Below are 26,002 nucleotides of genomic sequence, written 5' to 3'. Positions count from 1 at the left end.
TGGGTCTCCCTGTTGTTAGCACTAAAAATTAATCTCATGAAGCATTTCCTGAAAACGTGCAAGATTCTAATGTGCTTTTTAAAATGTCCTGTAAAAAAAAAAAAGGTAGAATTCAGAGCTACTTTTCCATAGTTTCTGACTATGGGAAATGATTAAAATTTTCCTTGTAAAACCAGAATGGCTATTTTATCATAAAGATGAACATGGTAACATGTTAGAAGGGCTACGCTATGACATTTTTGTTATAAGGTGACATAAATGTAAAGTGAGATCCAGGAGCTGCCTGACTCCATTCTGTTTGCCTGATTTTGAGTTGAATTTAAACTCCTCTGATTCTGGGTAAAGCTATTTTGAAAAGCTCAAAGTACTGCCATTCACTTAAAGGCAGCAGCCCATGTGAGACGCCCTGCCAAGGTCAGTGTGTCGCTGGCAGCAGAAAGTGCAACTCAGCAGTGTCCACTGCCAGCATGGCAGCTTGAGGAGTCCCTGGGAGCCTCCTGGGGCCTCTGCTCAGGTGACATCCGCCACGGAAGAAGATTCTGGATGAGTCAGGAGAGAAAAGTTGGTGAGCATGTTGACTAAGCAGTAAGCTCTGACCCACTAAAGGGAGGCAAGCCTGGAGCCTGGGAGAGGAGCGCTCCTCTTTGCCTGGGCAGCAGCTACACAGTGACATGGGGCTCCTAAGCTACTTCATCTGCAGCTAAGTTGTTTCCATATCGGGGACATCACGTCCTGCATCTCACTTTTCCATATCCTCAGATGGTACCTGTGAAGAGGAGACTGTAAAGAGTTATACTGCACTGATTTCAGCTGTAGAGATGGGACATTGACCTGGACTTCTCCACAGGTCACTTGAGGGGTTGTATTTAAGACATAGATCACTAGCCACCTTTAACAGTCTCATTTGTGACGTGTTACCCAGGAAGGGAAGTACAATTCTTTTACGAGTGGCCTGATTAATTATGCTGACATTTCGGGCAAGAGACAGAAATCAAAACTGGAGGGGCATTCCTTCTTGTGACCCTCTATTTCCTATTAGGTCACTGTCTCGAATGTGATAAGGTTTGGTTTATTGTGCTAAAAGTCCAGTTCAGTGCAGTGGCTGTGCTATTCAAGATTATATCTGGGATGATTTCTGAAGTAAGTTGGAACTGCATTCAGTAAATATGAAAGAAAAAACAATAAAACGTGTTTTGATTAATAAATGTGAAATGATATGATTTCACTAAGATTTCTTGGAGTTCTCTATAGCCTCATCTAAATGAGGGCATATCATTCCTAATGTGGTTTACTGTGGAACAATCTTTGTACACTGTAAATATGTATTGCTCTCATTGTTAATAAAAAAGCTGATTGGCCAATAGCCAGGCAAGATTATTGGGGCAGAGAGAATGCTGGGAAGAAGAAGAGCAGAGTGAGAGGAGTCGCCTGCTGTGGGACAATGCTCTTGTACACTGTAAAGATTTGTCACTTGAATTGGTCTAATAAAATGCTGATTGAGGCCGGGCAGTGGTGGCGCACGCCTTTAATCCCAGCACTCGGGAGGCAGAGCCAGGCGGATCTCTGTGAGTTCGAGGCCAGCCTGGTCTACAGAGCGAGATCCAGGAAAGGCGCAAAGCTACACAGAGAAACCCTGCCTCGAAAAATCAGAAAAAAAAAAAAATGCTGATTGACCAGTAGCCAGGCAGGAAGTATAGGTGGGCCGACCAAACTAGGAGAATTCTGGGAAAAGAAAGGGCAGAGTCAGGTTCCACCTACATGTGGCACCCAAACATTTGGCAAGAATTTCCACATAAAACCTGAGAAAGCTTAAAAACAGGATTCCAAACACACAAAAACAGAGCCAAGTGCAGCTTCTTGTAACTGTCTTTTCTCCTGTAGGCTCTGTTTGCTGGTGGTGAGCCGAGGCACAGCTCCTTTAAGACTGACTCAGCATTAGTGGCAAGACCTTGTGGCTCTTTTAAGAGGCCCTGCTACTAAACATTTAAATGGAATTTATGAGCAGCAAGTGGCATACTACTCGGTGGCAGTGTGGACCCAAAAACTTGTCAGAGTTGCAGTGGTAAACATGGCTTTCAGAGCTCTCGGTAAACATGCCTCTGCCTGAGACTAGCTTCTCAAGGAACCAAGCCACATGGCTAAACATAGATAAGAATTGTGTGTTAATTTAAGTGTAAGAACTAGTTAGTAATAAGCCTGAGCTACCAGCTGAGCATTTATAAGTAATATTAAGCCTCAGAGTCAATTATTTAAGAAGCAGCTGCTGGGTATTGCAGAACAGGCAGGCAGGAGAAAAACTTCTGCCCACAGTTTCCAACCAGATGGGAAGGAAGCAGGACATGCAGGGGAGGTAAAAGCCACAAGCCTCAGGGCAACACATAGATTAATAGAAATGGGTTAATTTAAGTTGTAAGTGCTGGCTGGAGACAAGCCTAAGCTATCTGCTCAGCATTTATACTTAATAATAAGTCTCTGAATGGTTATTTGAGAGTGGCTGCCGAGAGGCTACGGAGAAACTCCACCTACAAATGGCACCCAAATATCTGGCACCTACATCCACATACGACCAGAGAAAGCTTTAAAAAAGGTTCTAAACACACGAACATGGGAGCCCTAACACAGCTTTCTAGTCTTGTGTCTCTCGTGCTGGCTAAAGTACAGAGATGCATCTCCCAGCAGCTGCCTGAGGGAGGAGCCAGACACCAGACACCATACACTACCACCGTACAACCAGCAGTGGCAGCTGACATAAGATTCATCTCATGCAATCAAAAAAAAAAATACAGATGCTCAGTAAAATCAGATCCAGATGGAAAAAAAAACTCTAAATGAGTTACGGTGTGTTTAAAAATATTTATAGGCTTGGGAGAGAAAAGAGAAAGGGTAGAGATAGTCACAGACTTAAAAATAGTTTAAAAATAGTAAAGTCCTTAAAAAAGAAATACATATATATGATATATATACAATAAGTCACGTAAAGAGGGGAAATATATGGGGAGTCTGGATTCTGTATGTTACTGTGTTGTCTTTAGGTTTTCTGACTGCTGGATTAAACCAATTTATATATTTTTAAAATGTTCTTAAGATTTAAGACCAGAAAGGAAACTCTTACACAAGCTTCCATAACTGATACTCTGGAGGGGCAGGTTAGGGTTAGGGGCAGCGCTGTGTTAGATGTCTGACTTACTGCACAAGTATGCAAGGTTGCAGTTGTATTAGTGGATCCGTATCTGGTTCTCTTGCCTTCGCCCAAGCTTAACAAGAGAATCTTATCTCCCAGCACACACAGCACCCCTCATACGTCTTTCAGTGAGAGCAAAGTCACTAGCCATCAAAACATGGATTCCAGGCAGTATAGGTCCACCCTGTTTGGATCCTCGGTAGAAGTGGAGGGACTACTTTCTACAAAGAAAAAAAGAGCATTAGGATCAGGATGGGAGTCACCACAAATTAAAGAACCCTGGCTACTCTGCTAACAAAACAGCCCCAGAAACAGGGGCACCAAGTATTTTAGTTGGCAAGGGAGGTGCTTGAGTTTGAAATTTGACAATTCAGGTGACCAGTCATCAGAAAAGCCTGAAGTGAACTGACCGCCAGCAGGAACGAGTTTCCTTCATGGAGGAAGGTTCTGAATGGTATCGATAAAACCATCTATATCAACCAGCAAAGAGTTTGGGAGACTGAGAAATTTGAGTGTGAAAATATCCCAGGTTAACTAAAGAGAGAGATGAATGTTATTTACCAGAGCACAAAACATTCCCTAACATATGCAGAGTTTCTGTGCCTAACCGCCCAAGAAACCACATCACCCAGGTTATGTTCCAGATGAAACAGAAACACAGCGAAAGTGTCTTTCTTTCATTTGCATGAAACCCTGGAAATGAGCTTGTATGATATGGGCCAGTTACTGGTGTGGGCACTAGCTTTGCTTTGGCCTCAGTCATGATCCCTGGAATTCACTTTTATGGAAACACACACACACACACACACACACACACACACACACACACACGCACACAAATCTTTTGTTGTTGTTAGTTTTCTAGGGCCAGGATGGTCCTAGAATGAGCTCAGAGGAACTGCTTCATTATCCTTTACTCTAGAGTTAGCTCCCTGGCCAATCATCCATCACCCGGGGGTCACTTAGAGACCCTCTCTCTAGCCCACTGTCTAGAGGTTGAATCAGCTCTTTTATAAATTGCTATATTACTCTATTATAATGAACGCAAAGATGTCTGCTCCACAACTAATAGTAAGCTACCAGTCTGCTTAAGGCCTCCTTAACGTCCTGTTAATTTTGGTCCAGGTCTATCAAGCCTGAGGGCTCAGCCAACACCTCAGCTGAGTACAATTATTATCAGCCTTTTCCTGGGAATCTGACTCCTGTCCAGGGTCTAGGAAAAGGTGGTGGTTTGTCCCACCTCCTCCATTATGATGGAGACAGATCAAACAGATCTTTACAATTTCTGGATTGCAGACTGTACTGGCTAATTTTACCATCTACTCGGCACTTGAACATCCCCTTGGCTTGGATGACTTACTTCCTTCCAGACATCCTAGGGACCTTCTCTGGCACCACACTGCATCTCTTGACAATAGTTTAAAAAAACATTATTGGGGTGCCTGCCACTCAGCAGCAAGGCACAGAGTCTCTGACAAGAGGGAGGCTGTGGTACCTGGGACACAGAGTGAAACAGTCTGCTCTGTGGCTTCAGGAAGGGGAATGTGTGGGCACTGGCACCCTGTGGCTTCAGGAGGGAGGACGTGTGGGCACTGGCACCCAATGGCTTCAGGAAGGGGGATGTGTGGGCACTGGCACCCTGTGGCTTCAGTAACAGGGATGTGTGGGCACTGGCACCCTGTGGCTTCAGGAAGGGGGACCTGTGGGTACTGGCACTCTATTGGTTTTCCACACCCAAGTGTATTACCACCTGAAAGACGGATTTCTAATACTCACAACCAAATGAATATTCTATAAGGGTGTTTTAGAAGAGTTGCTGTGCTTCTCAAGGGATCCACAAAGAACTGCCTTCCAAGAGAGAGGAATCTGTCATAGCAATGGGTCCCTAGGCTTTTTGGACATCCAGGGATTTCCCACACAACAGGAAGAACACCTGGGGCCAGTTTATGGTGTCTAGGGGAGGCATTCTGGGACAGACTACAAAGATATGGATTCATTACTTCAGTCAAGGAGTAGACCAACTATAAAAAATAACTGAGACCATCAAATCAATCCTGGTGACAGCGAAATCATCATGTGTGCCTTGAATCCAAAAGAGTTTCCTCTAATGGGGCTTGTCTCCTTGCCATGCCCTCTGACAGTTCTATGTGGTAAGCCAAGAGCTGTCCTGCCAGCCATACCAGAGGTCAGGAGATACCGGCCTAGGTGTGTTCTTGGATATTGCCAGTGATCGCTCACCTACATCATGGGCCTGCAGCCAGTGATACTGTCTATCCTTTGGAAGACGCACATTTTCCCCTGCATCATATCAAGCTACTAAAAATTCAGCTTCAGCAGGAACCAAGACTTTCCCTAAGTTCAAAATCCTTTGAGAAGTTGAAGCAATTGATGACATCAGAGTTGAAGAGTTTCAGATCAAAGGGACTAATCCAACCCAGTGATTAAAAAGGAAACGGCTGTTCAGCGTGTTTTTGACGATGCTGTGTATATCATCAGTTTTCCAAGCTTGGGAGTCTTCAAATGCCCAGGGTAAAATAAAGTTCTTTTTTCTCTAAAGAAAAAATGAACTAGGTAAAAACTCTGGCAGTGGCCTATTTATTACTATTCATTAACTTCTAAGGCGATGTCACCAGCAGATAAAAGTGCCAGTGACACTTTTATACTAAAAGAATACTTCCTGCCTTTCTTTTAGTATTCACTGAAAATGCATAAAAAGCTGAGGGTGGATATATGGAGGAAACTAGAACTTTATATCCTCTTATCAAGAACAACAGGCATTTCTATATGTCCACATAAAGAGACCTGGTGAGTTTCATAGGTTTCATAAGCTGTTCCTCCAAACCTGAAACATGAAACAATGTTTGCTTATAAACTTTCAAAGTTGTGCTTGTCTACTGATTGCTAAAATAAAGACCTGTTTCATACTAAAAGAAACTTATTGGACATCCACAGCAGCTAGGTTTTTAATTTCTTACAAAATAAGACGCATCTATTTTGCCTTTGGAAAGTCTTAGAGGGCTCTTCCTCAAAACACCAGTTAGTGAGAAACCAAAAGCAGCAATCCGAGAGAGCTGGGACAAAGAAGACAGCGTGGCAAAACAATGTCAGGAAGAGGTGAGCAGGCTCAGCGCTGGGGGACGGGGAGGGGACAGAACAGGGCAGGCAGGATTCGGCCTGGCTTCCGGCTATAGTTCACTGATCTCTGCAACAGAATATGGAAGTGACACAATGCGACTTCTGAGACCAGATTGTAAAGGCTGTAGTTTGTAGTTTCTAGTTTCTGTGGGTGTTTCTTGGAACACTGGCTCTCAGGAAGCTCCATCGGGGCACTTAGACACCATCCCCATAAAAGCCCATAACACAAAGTCTACTTGTAGGTCTCTGGCTGTTCCAGAGCCTCACCTCCAAGTCATCTCAGCTAAAGCAGTGAGTGAAAACGTCGGAGGAGCCCCAGAGGCCTCAACCTACACAAAGACCTTAGTCAGCTAAGGAATGCTGAGAGTAGGAGAAATAGTCTTCCCGGGGAAGAGCACAGCAACTGATTATCCAGTACTAAATGGTCAGCCCTGCAAACATACACGCAAGTAACAGTATACAGACAGAGCAGGCTGTACTTACGTGGCTAAGAATATATATGTGTGTGTGTGTGTGTGTGTGTGTGTGTGTGTGTACATATGTAGTCTTATATATGTAAAAAGGAGAACTATATAATATCAAAGGGGCTATATGATGTAAAAAGGAGACCATGAATTTGAAAAAAAAACAAGGCAGGGTATATATGGGAGGGTCTGGAGGGAGAAAGGGGAAAAGGAAAATGATGTAATTATCTCAAATATAAACAAAATAGCTGAAAAACATATAGAGTATGGAATTCTCAAAGAATTAACAGAAAATTAATAAAATTAAAGCAAATAGAAGCAGAAGACATTCCATCGGGAGCTGGAGAGACGGCTCTTGCAGTGGACCCGGGTTCAAATCCCAGCACCCACATGGTGGGTCACAACCATCTGGAACTCCAGTTCCAGGGGATCCATTGGGTCCCTCCCTGCCAGACACCAGAAACCACATGGTGCACATACATACATGTAGGTAAAACACTCATACACATAAATAAATCTTTTTTTAAAAAAATTAAGAATGAATGCCTGCATGAGAGAAACCTTGTGTCCACCACAACAATTACACTTTAGAATTCGTTCTTTAAACTCCCACCCCAACCCTACCCTAAAAGCCCTCGAATTAGAACTCCCAGCTGAGCCAACCTCTCCAATAATGCCTCAGGAAATTTAACGGACCCAGGCTTTAATTGGTGCTTTTGATGCAGTCCTGCCCCCTGGTGGCCAACATTCTCTCCACAGAAAATCAACATTCCCTTTGTCTACTGGGTCTCATTTTTCCTGAAATTTTGTGATTGTATTCTTGGGTGGATCTTCCTTGATGTATCAGGCCTTAAGTACTAAGATGTTCTTCTGGAATTCTTTGATACTTTTCTCTCATCATTTTGTTTTTTTTTTCTGGAAGTTTTATCAGAGATCCAGAACTGACCTTTTACTTTCCTGGGTTTTCTTTCTCCTACCCTCCCAGATCCCTCTACTTTTTGAATGGTAATGATTTTTACAGCCATCAAAAAGAGTACGAAAACAGCCTACTGCATAAACAAAGCTATGTTTCCTAAAGCTTTAACTTACCTTTCTTGGTAGTCTTGGAGGAAGGGGAAAGTTGAGGTGTTTATGAAGTTTTGAAATCTAAGAGCAGTCTTAACATGCTCAGACTTGGTCAAGATTGGGTAAGGATGATGGTTAGGGATGGTGGTCACAGCAAGCAAGGGTCTTGAGACCAGGTGTCACTCAAATCTTAAATGGTCTTATAATAATAATAATAAAAAAAAACAAAACCCAGAGCCTAATATTGGGGTGAAAGCCACAGCCACCACCTCTTCCCTCACCAGCTCCTCAGCCTGGAAGAGCTCCAGAGGAGAGGGATTCAACCTGAAAAAGCCTCAGCTGATAGGCCTCTAGCTGAATGAGCTTCCTCAGCCGAAAAAGCTTTAGTTCCTGTCTCCTCACGCCTTATATACCTTTCTCCGCTCAGCCATCACTTCCTGGGATTAAAGGTGTATGTTTCCCAGTACTGGGATTAAAGGTGTGTCCCACCACTGCCTGGCTCTGTTTCTCTCCTAGACTGAGTCAATCTCATGTAGTCCAGGGTGGCTTTGAACTCACAGAGATCCAGACGCATCTCTGCCTCGTGCGTGCTAGGATTAAAGGTGTGTGCCACCACTGTCTGGCCTCTATGTTTAATCTAGTGGCTTGTTCTGTTCTCTGACCTTCAAGTAAAATTTTATTAGGGTATAGAATATATCACCACAATCATGGGTTCCATCTTGGGAGTAACTAGTGCTTGATGGTTAACTGAACAGTTCAGTGTTCAATTTCAATGAGTTGTTTAAGGTTGAAATAATTCCCAGAGTAAAGAATTTCTTCCATTGCTCTATGGAAAAGTTAGTTCCCTGTGCAGGTATCTAGTGCTGAAATGGGAAAATACAGTATTGTAAATATAAACTGTAAACTGTGGGCATAGACAGTTTCAAAGCTTAGAAGTCTCTCTGCCTATCTACCTTCTGTTTTTGAAGGTGTGAGGGAGGATGTTGTTTTTGTTCAGTTAGTTGGTTAGTTAGTTGATTGGTTGATATTGTTGTGATGGACCAGCCACCACTTTTACGACCCAGGGTACTCTTGAATAGGGAGAAGTGAGAAATATTAGCTAGAAAGAGATACCTAGATGATGAGAGGAAAGACAGAAACACAGGATAGCCTGGGGAGGGCCTGGATCCTTATCCACCAGCCCAGAACTTTATTCCAAAGGGCTTTTTATGACAATGCCAACGGGAAGAGCAGAGACCTCCCCCTTGCAAGATACAGCCAAGTGTAGACCCTTCCAAGCACCTGGTACTCAGGCCTGTGGTCCAATCATCCTCTTTATGCAGACCTGCTGGATAAAGCCACTAGGAAACCCAAATGGGCTCCAACATATTGTTTAGCCAGTTGGTTGGTATTGTTCAGTTAATTGGTTGCTTAGTTGGTTGGTTGGTTAATTTTGTTTGTTTACTTTTTGATGCTATAGACTGAAGCCAGAGTATTGAACACTGTAGTAGGACAGGCCCACAGGGTCAAGGAAATTGGCTCAGACCAGTAGCCAAGGCATGCATATAACATACTCCTTAAGAGCCAACCTGGAGTCTTCCTGAGGGCCTAGCAACAGAAGCTGTCAGAGTTCCTGATTGATGTCATAGTTCCTGATCATGCCCAGCCAATGAGGGATGACCACACAGACTGGGCGCTGGGAGGAAGGTATGTATATAAGGCCTTCCCTGTAATTGAATAAAGGAGTTCGTTATTTGCTTTCAACAGACTCCCAGTGTCTGTGTTGTTGACGCCCTGCCTTCTCACTCCCCCCCCAAGGGAGCCATTAGGATCCAAGCAACAGAGCAAAAAGCACATACTCTGCCATTGAGCTATACCCACAGCCTCCTTCCTTTTTGTTGATTTTTTAATTTCTGCTATGGTATCTTTTAATTTTTATAGCATTCTTATTTCTTTTGCATTCTCTTTCTCAAAGCCTCCTTTCTTTCAAGGGAAGGAAGCCTGCTCTATCTTTTCTTACTTTGTGGTCTTTAAATGTTGTTTTCTTACCAATCTTATGCCCTTCTTTCCTTGGGAGGTATTCTTCAACTGCCTAAAGGTGATCTTTGGCTGTGTTTTTCAAGAGCAAAGACTATCAGTTAGCATACACTATCAACTAAGCAAGACAAATAAGCTCTAGGGGTCAGCTGTACAATGTTGCACAACAAAAATATATTGACTGATAGTGAATAAAAGTGATCAACAGTCTTACCCACCTGTGAGTCCTTTAAACTGTAATAATGAATAACTTGCAGATAAAATGTGCCCTCTAGTATAATAGTGGCATGGTTGTAATGGGAGTAATCAATCACTTTCTGATTGGATTTGAGACCTGCTTCACAGGAAAGAACTCACATTTGGTTCTATAAAATTGATGACAATCCTATGGCTAAGGAAGTTATAGACCCTAAAGGAGGCCTACTACCATTGTTTTACAAAATGGTTAGCTGTCAAAAAGCCTTCTAGCCAGGCAGTGGTGGCTCACGCCTTTAATCCCAGCACTTGGGAGGCAGAGGCAAGCAGATCTCTGTGAGTTCAAGGCCAGCATGGTCTACAGAGTGAGTTCCAGGACAGGCTCCAAAGCTATACAGAGAAACTGTGTCTAGAAAAAAAAGTCTTCTAAATACTTTATACATACATATATGTACATATATATTAGTGTCATGCCCAATCTTCAACAGTGAAGTTTCTTGTTACAATGGATGACAGTAAATGCAGAAGTAACTCACCAAAGAGCCTAAAATGCATGATGATGGAGCGCTTAGCCCTGAATGAAATAGCATGACATAGCCACTGTATTCATGACCTCAATGTGGTTGTGGTTATCTGCACAAGATCAGAACCCTCGACATTTCATCATGAGTCTAGCATCCCTTATAGACTATTAGCAGTTATCAGTTCTTGGGGGAGGAATGGCATTTTATTCTGTGGTCTCACCACCGATAAGTTGCCCTTGTTGCAGTAAATAACCTCCCACCCATGCTCAGGCAATAATAAACTAACTGAACTTAGTGGGTCACACACAGAAAGACATGAAAGTAAGATGGAGATTTACTGAGAAGAAAGTTCAGCTAGAGAGGGAGGGAGATGATGAGAGAGAGGAACAGGGATTGAAATGACTAAAATTCCTTATGTTTACATTTGAAACTGTCTCACAATAAAAATTTTAAAACTTTGTCTGGATACATTTCACCTTGAGTAATCTTACTACCATAAAATATAAATGTGAAAAGACCAGTGGGACCCACAGCAGCGATGACTCGGGGTAGGTTAGTTAGACTGGTCAGGGTCTGATGAGTTTGGTGAGCTTGGAGGGCTCTCCTGCTCCAAGCCAACAAGTTTTCCTGTGGGGAATGTTCCAGTCATGTGCAGGCTGCAGAGGTTAGCCTGGCCTGCAGCATCCTCAGAACAGGGTAGGAGGTGGGAGGGCAGACATCAATGTTTCATGCCGGCTTGCACAGAATTCTCACTGCGAATACAGCGACCCCGCCCTCCGCTGTGCCTTGACTTTTGTCTCAGATACTTCCCCCCTTTCAGAGACTCCTAGTCATGTAAGCTTTTCGGGGTTTGGAGAACTGGCTTGCTCTGCGCTTCCCTCACTGATAGTCTAGTGGTTACCACTCTGTGAAGGCAGCTTCCAAAATGTGGTCACTGCTGTCATTGTATCCAGTGCCTCTGTCCCTGTGGGTTTACGCATTTTGACCATATTTGTCATTTTAAACATTTGGGGACAGGCAGCAGAGACAAATGAATGTTCTCATTTAACCACACTCAACCAGGACACCTGCAACTCCTGGTTGTTATTGAAAATGCATTTTAAGCAAGGAAAGGATGAGTGGGTAATTGAACGAGATATTGGAGGTGTTACATCTTGGAAATCTCACGATGAAAAAAAAGGAAGATTCAGTCTAAGAGGTTCATGGAAGAGATAACTTCTTTGTGGGGTGTGTGTGTGTGTGTGTGTGTGTGTGTGTGTGTGTGTGTGTGTGTGGTTTCAACCACCAATGGTGCTTTATTCTGGAAACTTCTATGTATTACATAGTTAGTAACATCCTTCCTTTCACCCCCTCTCCCCTGCAAATCCAGAAAGACTGGAAAACCAATGATGTCATGTATAAAAACCTCTTACCTACTTTCTCTAAAGCCCTGGAAAGTGTCACTGCGTGTGAGAAAGACTTGTGGAGGACCGGCCTTGTGATCACTAGACTGCCACTCCTTTCCCAGGGGAAGTGGTCAATACTTCTGCTTCCTTTTCAGAGATTCATTTCTTCATCATTGCACTATCATTCCCCACTTGACACCTTAGCTCCTTGATGGTTGGGTGCGTTTTTCACTTGGCAAAACTTCAGTGTGACTTTGTGTGGGATGGTCACTGTCAGAAGCAGCAGTGTTGATGCTCAGGCCCTGAGAGAAAAAGGAGAGAGAGCTGTGCATATTCCTAGAAGAACGTATGCTGGAGACCGAAAGGGGCTGTGCAGTTCATATGTCTCATCGACACCGCCTGCTTTTCAACTCTGTGACTGTTGGCCAGAACACAAATGTCCCCAAAGACGACCCCTCTGCTTCATTTTGTTCTGAGGGTATCAGAGTAGGTGGGCATGACGCTGAATCACATGACACTCTATGTCATCTGCAAGATGGCTCATTCAGACTGTCTTAGAAGACCTGGGTGTCATGAGAAGAACTGTTCATAAGTAACCCTGAAGGCCTTCCTCCCTCCCTCCCTCCTTCCTTTCAGTTAAGGCACTAGGTGGTGCTGCCTGCCGTGAAGTTTCAGCAGCATGCAGCATCCCACAGGGCATCTCCTGTGGGCTCTTCAGCGCCTCTGTGAGCTGCTTCCCACAACCCCAGCCTGCACTTTGCTGCTTGCCAGCCCTACAGGCAGCAAGGGGAAGACTCCATCACTCTGCGGAGTGCGCCAGTCCCTCATTCTGCTGGAAGAGCTAATTGTCAGTAAGAGGGATGCTCTTCCAAACTGGCTACTTTCTTGAGGCCTCTGTCTCAGCCCAAGGGATAGTGGCTGCCCTGTTCACCTGCTATTCCTGTATTCTTTTACCTCTAATGGTTCTCTTTACTCCTAAGAGTTAAATCCTATTACCATAGTAATAAACTTAGTTTAAAAATCTTTTTTTTTGTTTGTTTTTTTGTTTTTGTTTTTTCGAGACAGGGTTTCTCTGTATAGCTTTGTGCCTTTCCTGAATCTTGCTCTGTAGACCAGGCTGGCCTCGAACTCACGAAGATCTGCCTGCCTCTGCCTCCTGAGTGCTGGGATTAAAGGCAAGCACCACCACCACCTAGCCAAAATTCTTTTTAAAACCATTTAAGAATTTATTGTTTTTGTTTTCCAAAACAGGGTTTCTCTGTGTCAGCTGGCTGTCCTGGAACTCACTCTATAGACCAGGCTGCCCTCACAGAGATCCACCTGCCTCTGCCTACTGAGGACTGGGATTAAAGGCATGGGCCACCACCACCCAGCTCATTTAAGTATTTTTTATTGTAAAACTTTCCAAACAAATGCAAAAGGAGACTCCAAGTGCTCATCTCCCAGTCTCCTTACATGTGTTGGTCTCATATTGTTCTCCTGCTTTTTATGTCATGTGGCTAAAGAATTTTAAAGCAAATCTCAGACATCATATCACACCTGCCATCTCTAGTATGCAACTCAAAAAAATCTAAATAAGTGGGCTGTGGTGGCACTCACCTGTGATCCCAGTACTTGGGGGGCCAATGCAGAAGGACCGCTGGATCAAAGTCAACCTACATAATGGGACCTTGTCTCAAAACAAAGGAAGAGAAATATGCAGTTTTCTGCATAATCACAATGCCATTATCTTATCCTTAATACCTTAATATCGTGCAATATCTAATATATATACCTGTAATTGTCCTGTAGAGTAAAACCAAAAAGTTATTCACTTAACTTACTTGTGTCTCTTGAGACTCTTTTAAGCCTTTGAAGTTTATGCATCTCTCAGTACAGTACCCTCCCCTTTTCCTCTTGCTTGAATTGATTCATTGACAGAGCAGGATTCCAACAACAAGACCCTCTCCTGGTATTACATGTGTACTTATCTATGTGTTATGTTCTTTATAGTCAACATTTCCTTTGTACTAGAGGTAAAGCAATTTAAAAATATTTCATGTGTATGAGTGTTTTTCTTGCATGTATGTCTGTGCAACACAGCATGTCTGTGCTTACCGACACCCTGGGACTGGAGGTACAGAAAGGAAGGTTATGCCCCCCTCAACATGTGGGTGCCGGGAATTACACCTGAGTCCTCTGCAAAAGTGACAAATGCTCTTAAACATGGAGCCAACTCGTCAGACCCATGATTTTAAAAGATCTCCCTGGGCAGGGAGATGTCCTCATGCATAAGAGTGCTTGGTGCTCAGACATGAGGACCTAAGTTCAGATCCCCAGATGGTAAGGCCAGGAGCATGGACAATCTAGTTTTTTCACTAGCCGGCTAGAATCTAGTGGTAAAACAGCAAGCACCAGGTTCAGTGAGTGGTCCTTTCTTAAGGACGTGGGGCAGAGAGAGAGAGCAGGACACCTGACCTCCTTTTGCCTCAGCACCTGCACATACAGCACACACAATTGTACATCCACACATGTGCACACATGCATGCACGCGCACACACACATTCCTCCTAGACAGTGCTGTCTTTCTACACCTCCATAGTGAAGCACATACTATTAATTGTTTTACTTTTTCTGACTTTAAGATTGATCTTTGAAGCCAGATATGGTGGTCCATACACATATAACCCCATCACTCCAGAGGCTGAGGCAGGAAGATCTTGAGTTTGAGGCTAGCACGGGCTACAAAGGAGACCTTGTCTCAATCGAAAGTCAATTTAGTTTTAACTAATTTCAAGTTTAAGGAAATGTTACAGAAACAATATCATCCTCTCGTATCTTAGCTTTGTCTAATGGTGGCATCTTGCATAACCAAAGCATCATCATCATCATCATCATCAAGAATAAGAGATCAACCTTAGTATAATGCTATTATTTAAAGCACAGAGCTTATCTGAACATCAGTGATGTTTCCACTTACATTTGTTCTCTGTTCTAGGAGCGTACACAGGATGTGGTTATATCATTTCTGCCTAGTCCCTTCTAATCTGTGACAGTTTCTCCCATTTTTCATTACCTTTCATGACCTTGATCTTTTTTTATAAAGAATATTTTTCTTAGTGATGGGATAAAGTACCTTTGGAGGCAACCTAGGGGCAGAGGCGTTTATTTCCATCCGTTTCATGGTAAGAAGAGCATGGCGGCTTTCACGGCAGCAGGGACAGCCCTGTCTGTAGCAGTGGGAGGGAAGACAACTTGTTCACAGCTTACTGCTTTCAGAGAAGCCAAAAGCTCAGGCTGGACCGGGAGCCAGATCTGACCCTCCCCTGTGGCCCTGGATTAGCCGTCTAGGCCCTAGGTCCAAAAGGCTCCACAACCTTCTGAACCAGCATCAGCTAGAAACTAAGTGTTTGTTTAAAATGAGCCCTCTGGGAGACATTTCACATTGAAACCGTAGCTTCCTATCCCTGGCCTCCACAGGCTCATGGCCATCTCACGATGCAAAATGTATTCAAATCTAGTTCCAAAGTCTTGAAGGTCTTAAAGCTCCAACACTATCTAAAGGTCCAAAGTCTCTTCTGAGACTCAAAATGATCTCTTAACTATGGGTACCTGTAAAACAGAAACCAAATTACTCAATTCCAGCATAAAATGGTGCAGAATATGGCCAGGTGTGGTAGTGTATGTCTTTAATCCCTGTACTCAGAAGGCAGAGGCAGGCAGATCTCTGTGAGTTCAAGGCCAGCCTGATCTACAAAGAGAGTTACAGGACAGCCAGGGCTATTACACATAGAAACCCTGTCTCAAACAAGAGCAACAATATCCTCCCTCCCCGCAACACCAAATGCTGCAGCTCCATGTCCACCATCCAGGATTCCTGGTGACATCATCTGGGCTCCACTGGGCTCGGGCAGCCGTGGAACCTTGGTACAGGCCTCCTCATAACTCTTGTACCATGCATATCTGAAAACCCAGCAGCACGTGAACAGTGACATCAAGTTCTGCAGCCAGCACAAGATCTACCCTGGCCTCCTTCACAACAGAGTGGCCCTGTGTCCCTGGGCAGCTGAGCACTCCTCTCTGGGAAGCTGTTTGGGATTAGGAAACTCTTGCAGGGGTACTTTTTGTGTAAGTATTTTCTTTCAAGGGAATTTTCACTTTTATACCTTCAAGCCTTTGGTAGGTAGGCCCTGGCCCTCAGCACACCTTTACTATCGTCCTAATGCAGAGGGCAAGGCTGCTCTTTTTTTTTGTTGTTGTTTGTTTGTTTGTTTGTTTGTTTGTTTGTTTGTTTTTCAAGACAGGGTTTCTCTGTTTAGCTTTGCGCCTTTCCTGGAACTCGCTTTGGAGACCAGGCTGGCCTCGAACTCACAGAGATCCACCTGGCTCTGCCTCCCAAGTGCTGGGATTAAAGGCGTGCGCCACCACCGCCCGGCAAGGCTGCTCTTTTACAGCATTCGTTTCTTTAACTACTGTGGCTCCTCTGCCTCATCCACAGCTTTACCTGGAATTGAATGTTCTTCCTGGCTGAACTTCACATTTTTCACATCTTTCTGCTCTTTCTCACCATAAACCTAGCTAAGAGTAGTTTAGAGGGGGAAATCCATCAGACTCAGGCAGGGAGTGCAGATAAATCAGTGTGAACTGTTCAGGGAGTTAACGTCAGGGAATGCTAGCTGAATCAAGGAAAGCTGTAAATGGAGATGTTTTTTGCTTCAAGCATATCTGCCCCACTATTTCTCACCCATGGCAGGAGCTGCTTCTTCTAGCCTCAACCACCTCTAATTCATCTGTAGCTAAGATGACTTTTCCAAAAGGAAAATCTAATAACAGTGCAACTTTTCAAAATTACAGAGACGCTGGATGGTAGTGGCACATGTCTTTTATTCTAGCACCTGGGAGGCAGAGGCAGGTCGATCTCTGAGTTCGAGCCCAGCCTGGTCTACAGAGAGAGTTCCAGGACAGCCAGGGCTACACAGAGAAACCCTATCTCTAAAAATAAATGTGTGTGTGTGTGTGTGTGTGTGTGTGTGTGTGTGTGTGTGTGTAAAATCTAAACACTTGAACATTTCACACCAACCTTTCATGATACAGCCCTAAAATTATCCCGAAGGACTGGGGTATAAATCATCACAACACACACACACACACACACACACACACACACACACACACACTCACTCTTGCTTGGGCAACATCGAGCACCTCACTCCCTCATGCTGCTACGCTTTTACACTTCTGCCCTGAGGGGATCAAAGGAAGAAGCTCTGAGTGTGCGAAGGCCTGACTGGCTGCGTGTTGTTGACATGAGCGAGCATGTCAAGGACCCTAGCCTCATACCAATGGGAAAACAACCAAGTACCCTCCCTCCTTACCAAGGCGGGGAGTGAGGCTCCGAGGGCTGGCGCGGCCTTCCTCCAGTCCATGTGTAGATGTTGATAGTATGGATAGTATGTACAGAGAGCACCCACCATAGCCTCTCCACCAGACTCGAGCTGTTCTTTCCTGACAGGGAAACCTCAGGGATGCTACTGTGTAAAGCTCTGGGTGGAGACAGACACACAGTGTTGATCTATCCCACCAGTGAGGGTATGGACCATGACCATCTGGTAGTATCGACCATAAGGTCATCGTTGTCTTTGTAACTGATTGGTGGCCAGTGGGAATGTGCTCCAAAGACATGATCCACCCTCCAGGTACGACGAAACCTTTCACTGACCGTCTCATCTGAGTAAATCACTGCTGTGAAGAGCAGCAAGAGCTGATTCTCTATTTCCACCATTCCTGCTACATTTATTAGTTGTTTTTAGCTGTAAAGAATTCTATCTCTTCCCCATTTATTTCTTTAGCTTTAAAATTTTTTTTCTTTTAGATTTGTGCGGGGAAGAGTGTTTTGCCTGCATGCATGTCTATGCACCACGTGTGCCTGGTGCCTGTGGAGGCCAGAAGAGGGTGCTGCAGCCCCAGGGACTGATTCCAAGGCCGTGCTTTTTCTCCTTAGGCACCTCAGAGCAAGAGCAGAGAGCAACAGGAGACCTGGAGCAGACTCTGTGTCTGTGAGAGCAGAAAGAGTGTTGAGTCACAGCACCAGAGAGGGCAGTAAAGGCCACGTGGATTTGCCAGAAGAGAAACAAGACACTCAGTTAAATTAGAATTTCACATAAATGGTGAATAATTTACCAGTTGAAATGTGTCCCAAACACTGCATGCAAACTACTTACACTAACGTTTTTTGGCTTAACTAAAATTCAAAGTTAACTGAGCATCCTGCATTTTTAATTTGCTAAATCTGGCGTCTATAGGACCAGATTGCAGAGAGATTTGATATATGCTGAGGAATTTTCTCCATGGTTAACATGGGCCCATGGAGGATTTGGGCACTAAGGAACAACATTAGTATAAAGTGAGATTTGAGACCAGCTACAGATGACGACAGCTGTCCTGGCCGGAGATGCTGACATATAAGACTAGGGAACTGGCAGAAGGAGGAAAAAGGGACAGGTTCTAGCAGCTGGTCAAATACAGTTGTAAAAACAAAACAAAAACCAGAAAAGCCTAATGACAGGTTTTCAGACTGGATGGCTAAGAGAATGACAGCTATCGATGCAAAGAGATGGGTGCCTTGGAAAATAAGAAAAAATTAACTTTGAGACTATTCTTCTCCCATTTCTGAATGAATTTTACAACAGTTAAAATAGCATCTATCTTTTGTTTGGCATCTTCTATGCAGTGCTATATAGATTTAATACAATATTTATTGTTTATCATGAGATAGAGTCTTCCTATTAGCCCAGGCTAGCCTTGAACTCATGATCTTTCTGCTTCTTAGGTCTCTCAAGGACCAGGATTACAGGCAGGGACCACCTCACTCAGCTTTGGTTATTAATCACCCCACCTGATGAAGGAGGCTGTTGCCTCCTAAGTAAGTGGTAAAGGATTTACAGTCTCTGGACCAGGTATGGTGGCATACACCTCTAATCCCAGCACTTTGGATAGATCTTTCTGTGAGTTTGAGGCCAGCCTGGTCTACATAATGAGTTCCAGGCTGACTCAAGAACAAACAAACAAACGAAATCTCAGGGTTTATTTATTCGGCTACTCAGGTCCAATTCTACACTGCTACCATCCCTGCCCCAGCCTGATCGTGATGAGTTTCAACTTTTTTGCTTGGAGGCCGCCTCCTTCTCTCTCTTCAGGGAACCCTTCATCTTCTTGGAGGCCGAGGATGAGTGTGAGTTCACAGCAGGAATAGGTGCCAAACCCAGGCCCCACAGGAGGAAGTCGAGCTGCTTATCGAGACACCACACCTCTGCTACTGAAATGCCCGAAGCCACATCTGCAGCACCTCTCATGAAGGAGTCTGCCCGAGCATCAAGAAAACGCAAGTTCCTTCAAAATATGGTGGGTTTCCTGAAAGAGCCCAGTTCTTTGAAACCTGCCAACCGTTTGGGGTGCTTAGTTGTTTAAATAGTGACTGTAAATGCACACTTCCTCACACACAATGCTTGCACATGTACTACATTTAAAGGATGATCTCCCAGACACTGTGTCCTCAGAAAGAAATTTTTCTTGTTGTTCCTGACTTTGAGAAAGTAAATACTCAAGTTGTTATTATTATTTTTTTTTTTTTTTTTTTTTTTTTTTTTGGTTTTTCGAGACAGGGTTTCTCTGTGTAGCTTTGCCCCTTTTCTGGAACTCACTCTGTAGCCCAGGCTGGCCTCAAACTCACAATATCTGTGATATCCGCCTGCCTCTGCCTCCCAACTGCTGGGATTAAAGGCGTGCACACCACAGCCCGGCCAGGTTTTTTGTTTGTTTGTTTGTTTGTTTTGTTTTTTGTTTTTTGTTTTTCCAGAACTGAGGACCGAATCCAGGGCCTTGCGCTTGCTAGGCAAGTGCTCTACCACTGAGCTAAATCCCCAACCCCTCAAGTTATTTTTTATGTTGACCAGTAATTATCTTTGTTAAAGACTTCCTATGTGTGATTGTATGTGTACATGTGTGCCGATACCCATGGAGGCAGAAGAGAGCATCCAGTCTCCTGAAGCTATAGTGACAGGCAGGTATGACCCCATCAGTGTGGCTGCTGAGAACTGAACTCAGGTCCTCTGTAAGAGCAGCAAACATGAGCCGGGCAGTGGTGGCTCACGCCTTTAATCCCAGCACTCCAGAGACAGAGGCAGGTAGATCTCTGCGAGTTCAAGGCCAGCCCGGTCTATGAAGAAAGTTCCACGACAGCCAGGGCTGTTATACAAAGAAACCCTGTCTCGAAAAACACAACAAAAAGGAACAGCAAAGACTTTTAACTGCTGAGTCCCAGTCCCAGTCCCAGTCAGAATGTATCTTTATATACTTTCTGCCCTCTAAACTTTTATAGAATCCTCTATGAAAGATAATTATATCCTTCTGTGGTTAGTGAATTACCAGAGCTATGGTACAGCTATATTATTATTTGTCTTGTAACAAGATATTAAGGCCGGTAGGGTTTGGGGTTGAGATGTCTGTCTGTTGTCACTCAAGAGTAAATCAGTTCTATAGTTTATGATCTCTGAAGCCAGTGACTGTGTTTTATTTATGTCCATATCCCCCATCCCTTAAGCAATGTTACACAGCACTCACTGTTGAATAAAACACTCGATAAATAAAACTTTCTCTTCCTGACTTTTAAGACAAAGACTAATGGTTTCTCTTTAAAAATGTATGAATCCAAACCTCACTCAGTCTTTGGGATATGGCTTATTAAGGTATGTCATCTGTATATCTGTTACAGCTCAGGCCTTCACATCTGCCTTGTGCCATGTGTGTGCACGCACACACACACACACACACACACACACACACACACACGTACAAAAAAAACTTTTAAAGAAGTATCATAATCTACTGATCATTGCAAAACTTCCTTGCAGGTCAAGACTCTTCCTCGCTGCTCAGGCTCTGTTGTGCATTGTAGTGACTGTGTGTACTCTTTGTTAAGTGCTATTTCCTGGCCTCTGTTATTCTAGAAGCCTGTCACCTCCCCTGATGCTAAGGATCTCAGTTTTATAGCAGCATCCTCCACTCTTGGTACTGACTTACAAAAGACACAGGTGTCAGGCCCTTCCTCGGCATGGTCTTTGTTTCTTACTGAAAGGAAGCTTCTTGAGTTCTACTAAAGTTCAGTCAGGTGGCAGCTTACAAGTCTTACATAGAAAATGTATCCCAATATTATCATTTTTCTATTTACAATTCTCACTTTTGATTTCCTTCTCAAAATAGTATTCCTGACATTTCCACCTCCTGTCCAGTATCAAGGAACCATCACAGCAAACTGCCAGGGCGTGTCGAGAGCATACCTGTGAGAACACTAAATAAAGTTCATGCGGAGATGCCCTCATCTCAAAGAACCCTATTCTACAAAATCCTGTTTAACACACCATTCTGCTCCCCAGTCTTCACACTTTTGAGATCTAGCCTCACCTTATCCTGATTCCTCCGTGTTCCCCAGGTCCTGGGAGTCCCATGCAGTGTAGCTTAATTCTTTCTAGAACAGAAACTTCTTTCCTTCTTGGGCTGTGCTGAGCTCAGACACTGGTTATCACCCCAGAGGCAAAGATCCTGGAGGCATATCCTGCCGAGAACAAGTCTCTCACACAGTTTTCCTACTTCCCTCAGTTCCTGTGTGGTCTTCAGTCAAGGGGAGCTCACTTTTCTTTGTCAAGACTTACCTGCTTCTGGCGGCCAGGAACATTCGAGGACAATTTGGAATCTTAAGATTCTGAGGCTGATGCACCTGAATATTTCTTGTCCAGGTTTTAAAGTCTCACACATTTTCTATCTGGAAGAGACTAAAAAGAGAGAACCACTGAAGATTTGCCTTTGATGTCTTGGGCAGATGCTCTGGGTCCTAAACCTCAAATTTTCAAGTGTCTGATCTGCTGTTGCCAGAGATAAACACCTCACTTATGAAAGCTCTGGGACTTCTATGTCATTTTATTTTTGCAGAGTGTTAATATGCTGTTCAAAAGCGTACTGTCTATTCTCTCGTCCTTAACATCATCTTCGTCACTAAGCAACTCCAACATTCCCTTCCGTCCCAAGCCTCACTTTCCCAGCATTCCCTTCGGTCCCAAGCCTCACCTTCCCAGCATTCCCTTCGGTCCCAAGCCTCACTTTCCCAGCATTCCCTTCGGTCCCAAGTCTCACCTTCCCAGCATTCCCTTCAGTCCCAAGCCTCACCTTCCCAGCATTCCCTTCGGTCTCAAGCCTCACCTGCCCAGGGTTCCCATCAGTTCCAAGCCTCACCTTCTCAATCTTTCATCTTGTACCTGCTCTTCATCTCAAAGATCGAAGTGTGGCCTGGACTTTTTCTATACCACCACCACAGAAACAGTTTCTGATACCTCAGACGGGTGTGACTGAGCCGTTCAACCCCAAGATCCTACTTTGAGGTCCGTCCCCAAAGGCCACTTCTGACATCCATGTGTTTTTAGCGTAGCACACACACACACACACACACACACACACACACACACACACACACACCACACACACACAATGGGAGTATAATTCACACAATAATTCACTTTTTATGACAGTGCTGGTATTTGAAAGAAGAAAGCATGAAGGGGTGGGGAGGGAGGGAGGGACGGAGGGACGGAGGGACGGAGGGATGCAGGAAAGAAGTGGAAACCAAGAAGGCCATCTCTTCACCACAGGCAAAGTGGGTGACTTGATCTTCCAAGGTGCCTCCAAGAGTTCACTTGCGGTCTGTCATGCCTCCAAGAGTTCACTTGCGGTCTGTCATGCCTCCAAGAGTTCACTTGCGGTCTGTCATGCCTCCAAGAGGCTTCTGAGGAAGCCAAGGTCTCTTAAAGCCATTGTGGCTATTGGCCTGGAGCGTCAGCCTTCCTTCCTGGAAGCACTCACTTTGGATTTATGGTTGTAAGAGGCAACATAGAGGTGTGCGGGTCCATGGCCGAGTAGTGGCTAGTGCCTGGCATTTCAGCAAGGACTTATTAAATAGTAAGTATTACCATTAACAGTCATTTGTGAGTTTCATGGCATGATTGTCACATGCATAACATGACTGGCTGGAGCACCACCTGCCTTGTCTCAGTCTTGGTTAAGCACCTTTGTGCCAAAACGGCAATCATATATATTGCCAATGAGATCTGGCTGGTTCAGCAATGCTGTAAGACATGGTCAGCGTGGGCCAACCACACAACAAGTGGTTTTGGCAAATCCACATGATGTTGATTTCCTCCAGACAGCATACAGCTAGGCGGTAGTGAGTGGCTACTCATGATTTCTTACATTGCCTATCCATCTTTAAACCTTTTAAATATTTGACTGGTCTCTAAAAGCCACCAAGGAAGTAACTTCATAGTAGTTTTGTTTTGTAAATGACAGCCCTGTAGCTGAAGGATAGTTTGCCCAATCACAGGCTTCATAGATTTGCTTCTGAAACCGTGCAGAGAGAAACTCAAATGTCAAATATAAGAATAATGATATTTTCTTTGGGGAATTTGCTACATTATCCTTTGAGTTTGCTTAGCCATAAGGAAGTGCCTTTCATTTGATGAATAATTCAAATCTAAGTCATGTTGCCATGGAAAGGGAGCAGCTATCTTTGCGAATTGTTTTTTATGAGGCACTCAGTTCCACAGACATAATGTTTACCTCTCTTGAGGGAGCAACAGCTCTTGACACGAGGAAATATGATTCCAGCAAAAACCTCAGTTCTCTGTGCTTGTTAAAAATTGCCTCAGTAGTCTGTGTTGCTTCAAATACATGGGAAAGATTCTTGTACTCAAGGATAATCTGGTGATGGTGTGACAGATGTCAACCTTGAGAGAGGGACAAAAATAATTTTGAGCCTTGGGAAAAACTATGTAACTTTGGCTTTTCTAGGAACTGATCAAAGTTGTTTGGTCTAGTGAAAAGATAGGCTGTGGGGAAAATGGCTCCCAGCACATCTCCTAACGTTTGCTCTCCTGTTGTGGAAAAATGTCTGCGGGAGCATCTGCTTGCACAGATTCAGCTTGACTGTAGCCGTCTTGGCTGGAACTGCCATTTTTCCTGACAGATGACCCTGGCATACACTCCAAACTCTGTGAGACAAAGTCAAAAAGGCTGACCATGCTATGCCACACGATGTCAAGACTCTTTCTTTGTTTTTTGTTTTACAGTGTTTTATTTATTGTCATGTGTATGGTGTGTGTAGGAAAGAGAGCACACACGTGCCACAGAATGAGTGCAGAGGCCAGAGAACAAATTTTGGGGGTCAATTCTCTCCTTTCAGCTTTACATCGGTTCCAGAAATTGAACTCTGGTCATCAGGTCTTTGGGGTAAGCACTTTTTTACCCAGTGAGCCATGCTGCTGGTCCCGAGACTGTTTCTTGACTGACACTGGACACATGAGTAGTCTCTGAGAATGGACGGTCACATTCTGATTGACTGCTGTATACCTTTGTCTCATTTAAACCTTTCCTCCTGCTTTGGGGTGCATAAACCCTCATGTCTCACTATCAGCCAGTGCAGGCGTCTACTCATTGGTATCTCTAATAAGTTGTGCTTTGTGCAATCCTGGGCATATCTGTTTCTTTCTCAAATATTTCATCACCTTTACCTTTGGTGGCCAAGCTCTCATCTGCTGGGATGGGTTGTTCCAAACAACTACAATTTGCTCTGGAGCCATTTGATGGCCTGGTTACCCCTGTTCTTAGGCCACCTTTGTTATGTAAGAGTGTATATGGCTCCATCAGTTCTGAACTTCAGACTTGCACCTTAACTGCAGCCTGGGGCTTCCTGTCTGTACCCCTCAGCAAATTCCAGCCCAACCTAACATGTCCTTTAATCCTGCCATTCTGGGTCTAGTTAGGAGAGGAATTGGCATGAGCAGGCCATGGTGCCAGGTACCCCTGGAAAGAAATATAATACACTATGGTAGATGTATACAAAAAGTACTCACCTTCATCTATCTACCTGACCTATTAGAAAAAACACATAGACCAAGTCGTTTTTAAACAATAGAAATTTATTCCTCACATTTCTGAAAACCCAGATCAAAATAGTAGAGACTTGGTGTTTGAGGACCCGCTTCCATATACATGCCCAGCACTCACCATGACCTCAACACGCAGAAGGGAATGTGTTCTCTGGTTCTTTCATCAGGGCATGGACCCCATTCATGAAAGCTCCACCCCCATGACCTAAGCACACCTTAAGTTCTCACCTCTAGTACTAACACCTTTGGGGATAGGATTTCAACGTATGAATGAGGGCGAGGCACAATCATTCAGATTCTGGCAGTGTCAAACGTTAGGTCAGGAGACAGGAAAGAAAATGAAGCCTGGGCAAAGAGAACTAATGTTCATTGTACACCTCTGCGTGTCAGTGATGGCGTTACAGTGAAGATACAACATCTTCCACAGCAAGCCTTTTATGAAGCTGCAGTTATTTTCCTTTGGGAGGTTAGGTACCTTGGAGGGTCACTTAAAGAGGAAAGGATACATGTTTAAGGAAACTCAGCAGTTCTGTGTGGCGACTGAGTGATCACACCTAAGAGTAGGTAGCATGAGGCAGTGTAAGAAGGAGACAGAGATAGATTTGGGTTGGCAAGGTGGACCAATAGGTAGAGGCGGTGGTACGCAGGCTAAAGATCTGAAACCAACCTCCAGACCACTCCACAGAATGGCAGGACAGAGCTGACTCCTGACACCTGTCCTCTGACTCCACATTCGGGCCTGTGTGCCTGGACAGACAGACAGACAGACACACACACACACACACACACACACATTAATTTTTAGAGGTACTCTTGGGATGAAGAGATGAGCTATTCGGTAAAGTGCCTGCTGTGCAAGCATGAGGACCTGAACCCCTGAATCCAACCCCTAGGACCCCTACACAGGAGGACCACAAAGGACTGGCTCTCTAGATGCCCTTTGTGCCCTCTAGCCTACTGGTGCATCAACTATCTTTTAAATTTTTAAAGAAATGACCCAAACATGCTGAGGTTTCTCGGGACAGCCAACTTTTCTGTGCCTGTGGCTAAGCTGTGGAACTCCTCTCTG

General features: G+C 44.2%; 1 pseudogene; it reads left to right on the top strand.

Annotated features, from left to right (window-relative positions):
• Positions 1-211: 211 nt before the first annotated feature.
• On the top strand, positions 212-5,622 carry LOC131907858 (thymidylate synthase-like; annotated as a pseudogene).
• Positions 5,623-26,002: the final 20,380 nt, after the last annotated feature.

The sequence above is a fragment of the Peromyscus eremicus genome, chromosome 4 (assembly GCF_949786415.1).
Source record: "Peromyscus eremicus chromosome 4, PerEre_H2_v1, whole genome shotgun sequence".
NCBI classification, from domain to species: Eukaryota; Metazoa; Chordata; class Mammalia; order Rodentia; family Cricetidae; genus Peromyscus; species Peromyscus eremicus.
This window is presented reverse-complemented; position numbering and strand designations above follow the sequence as displayed.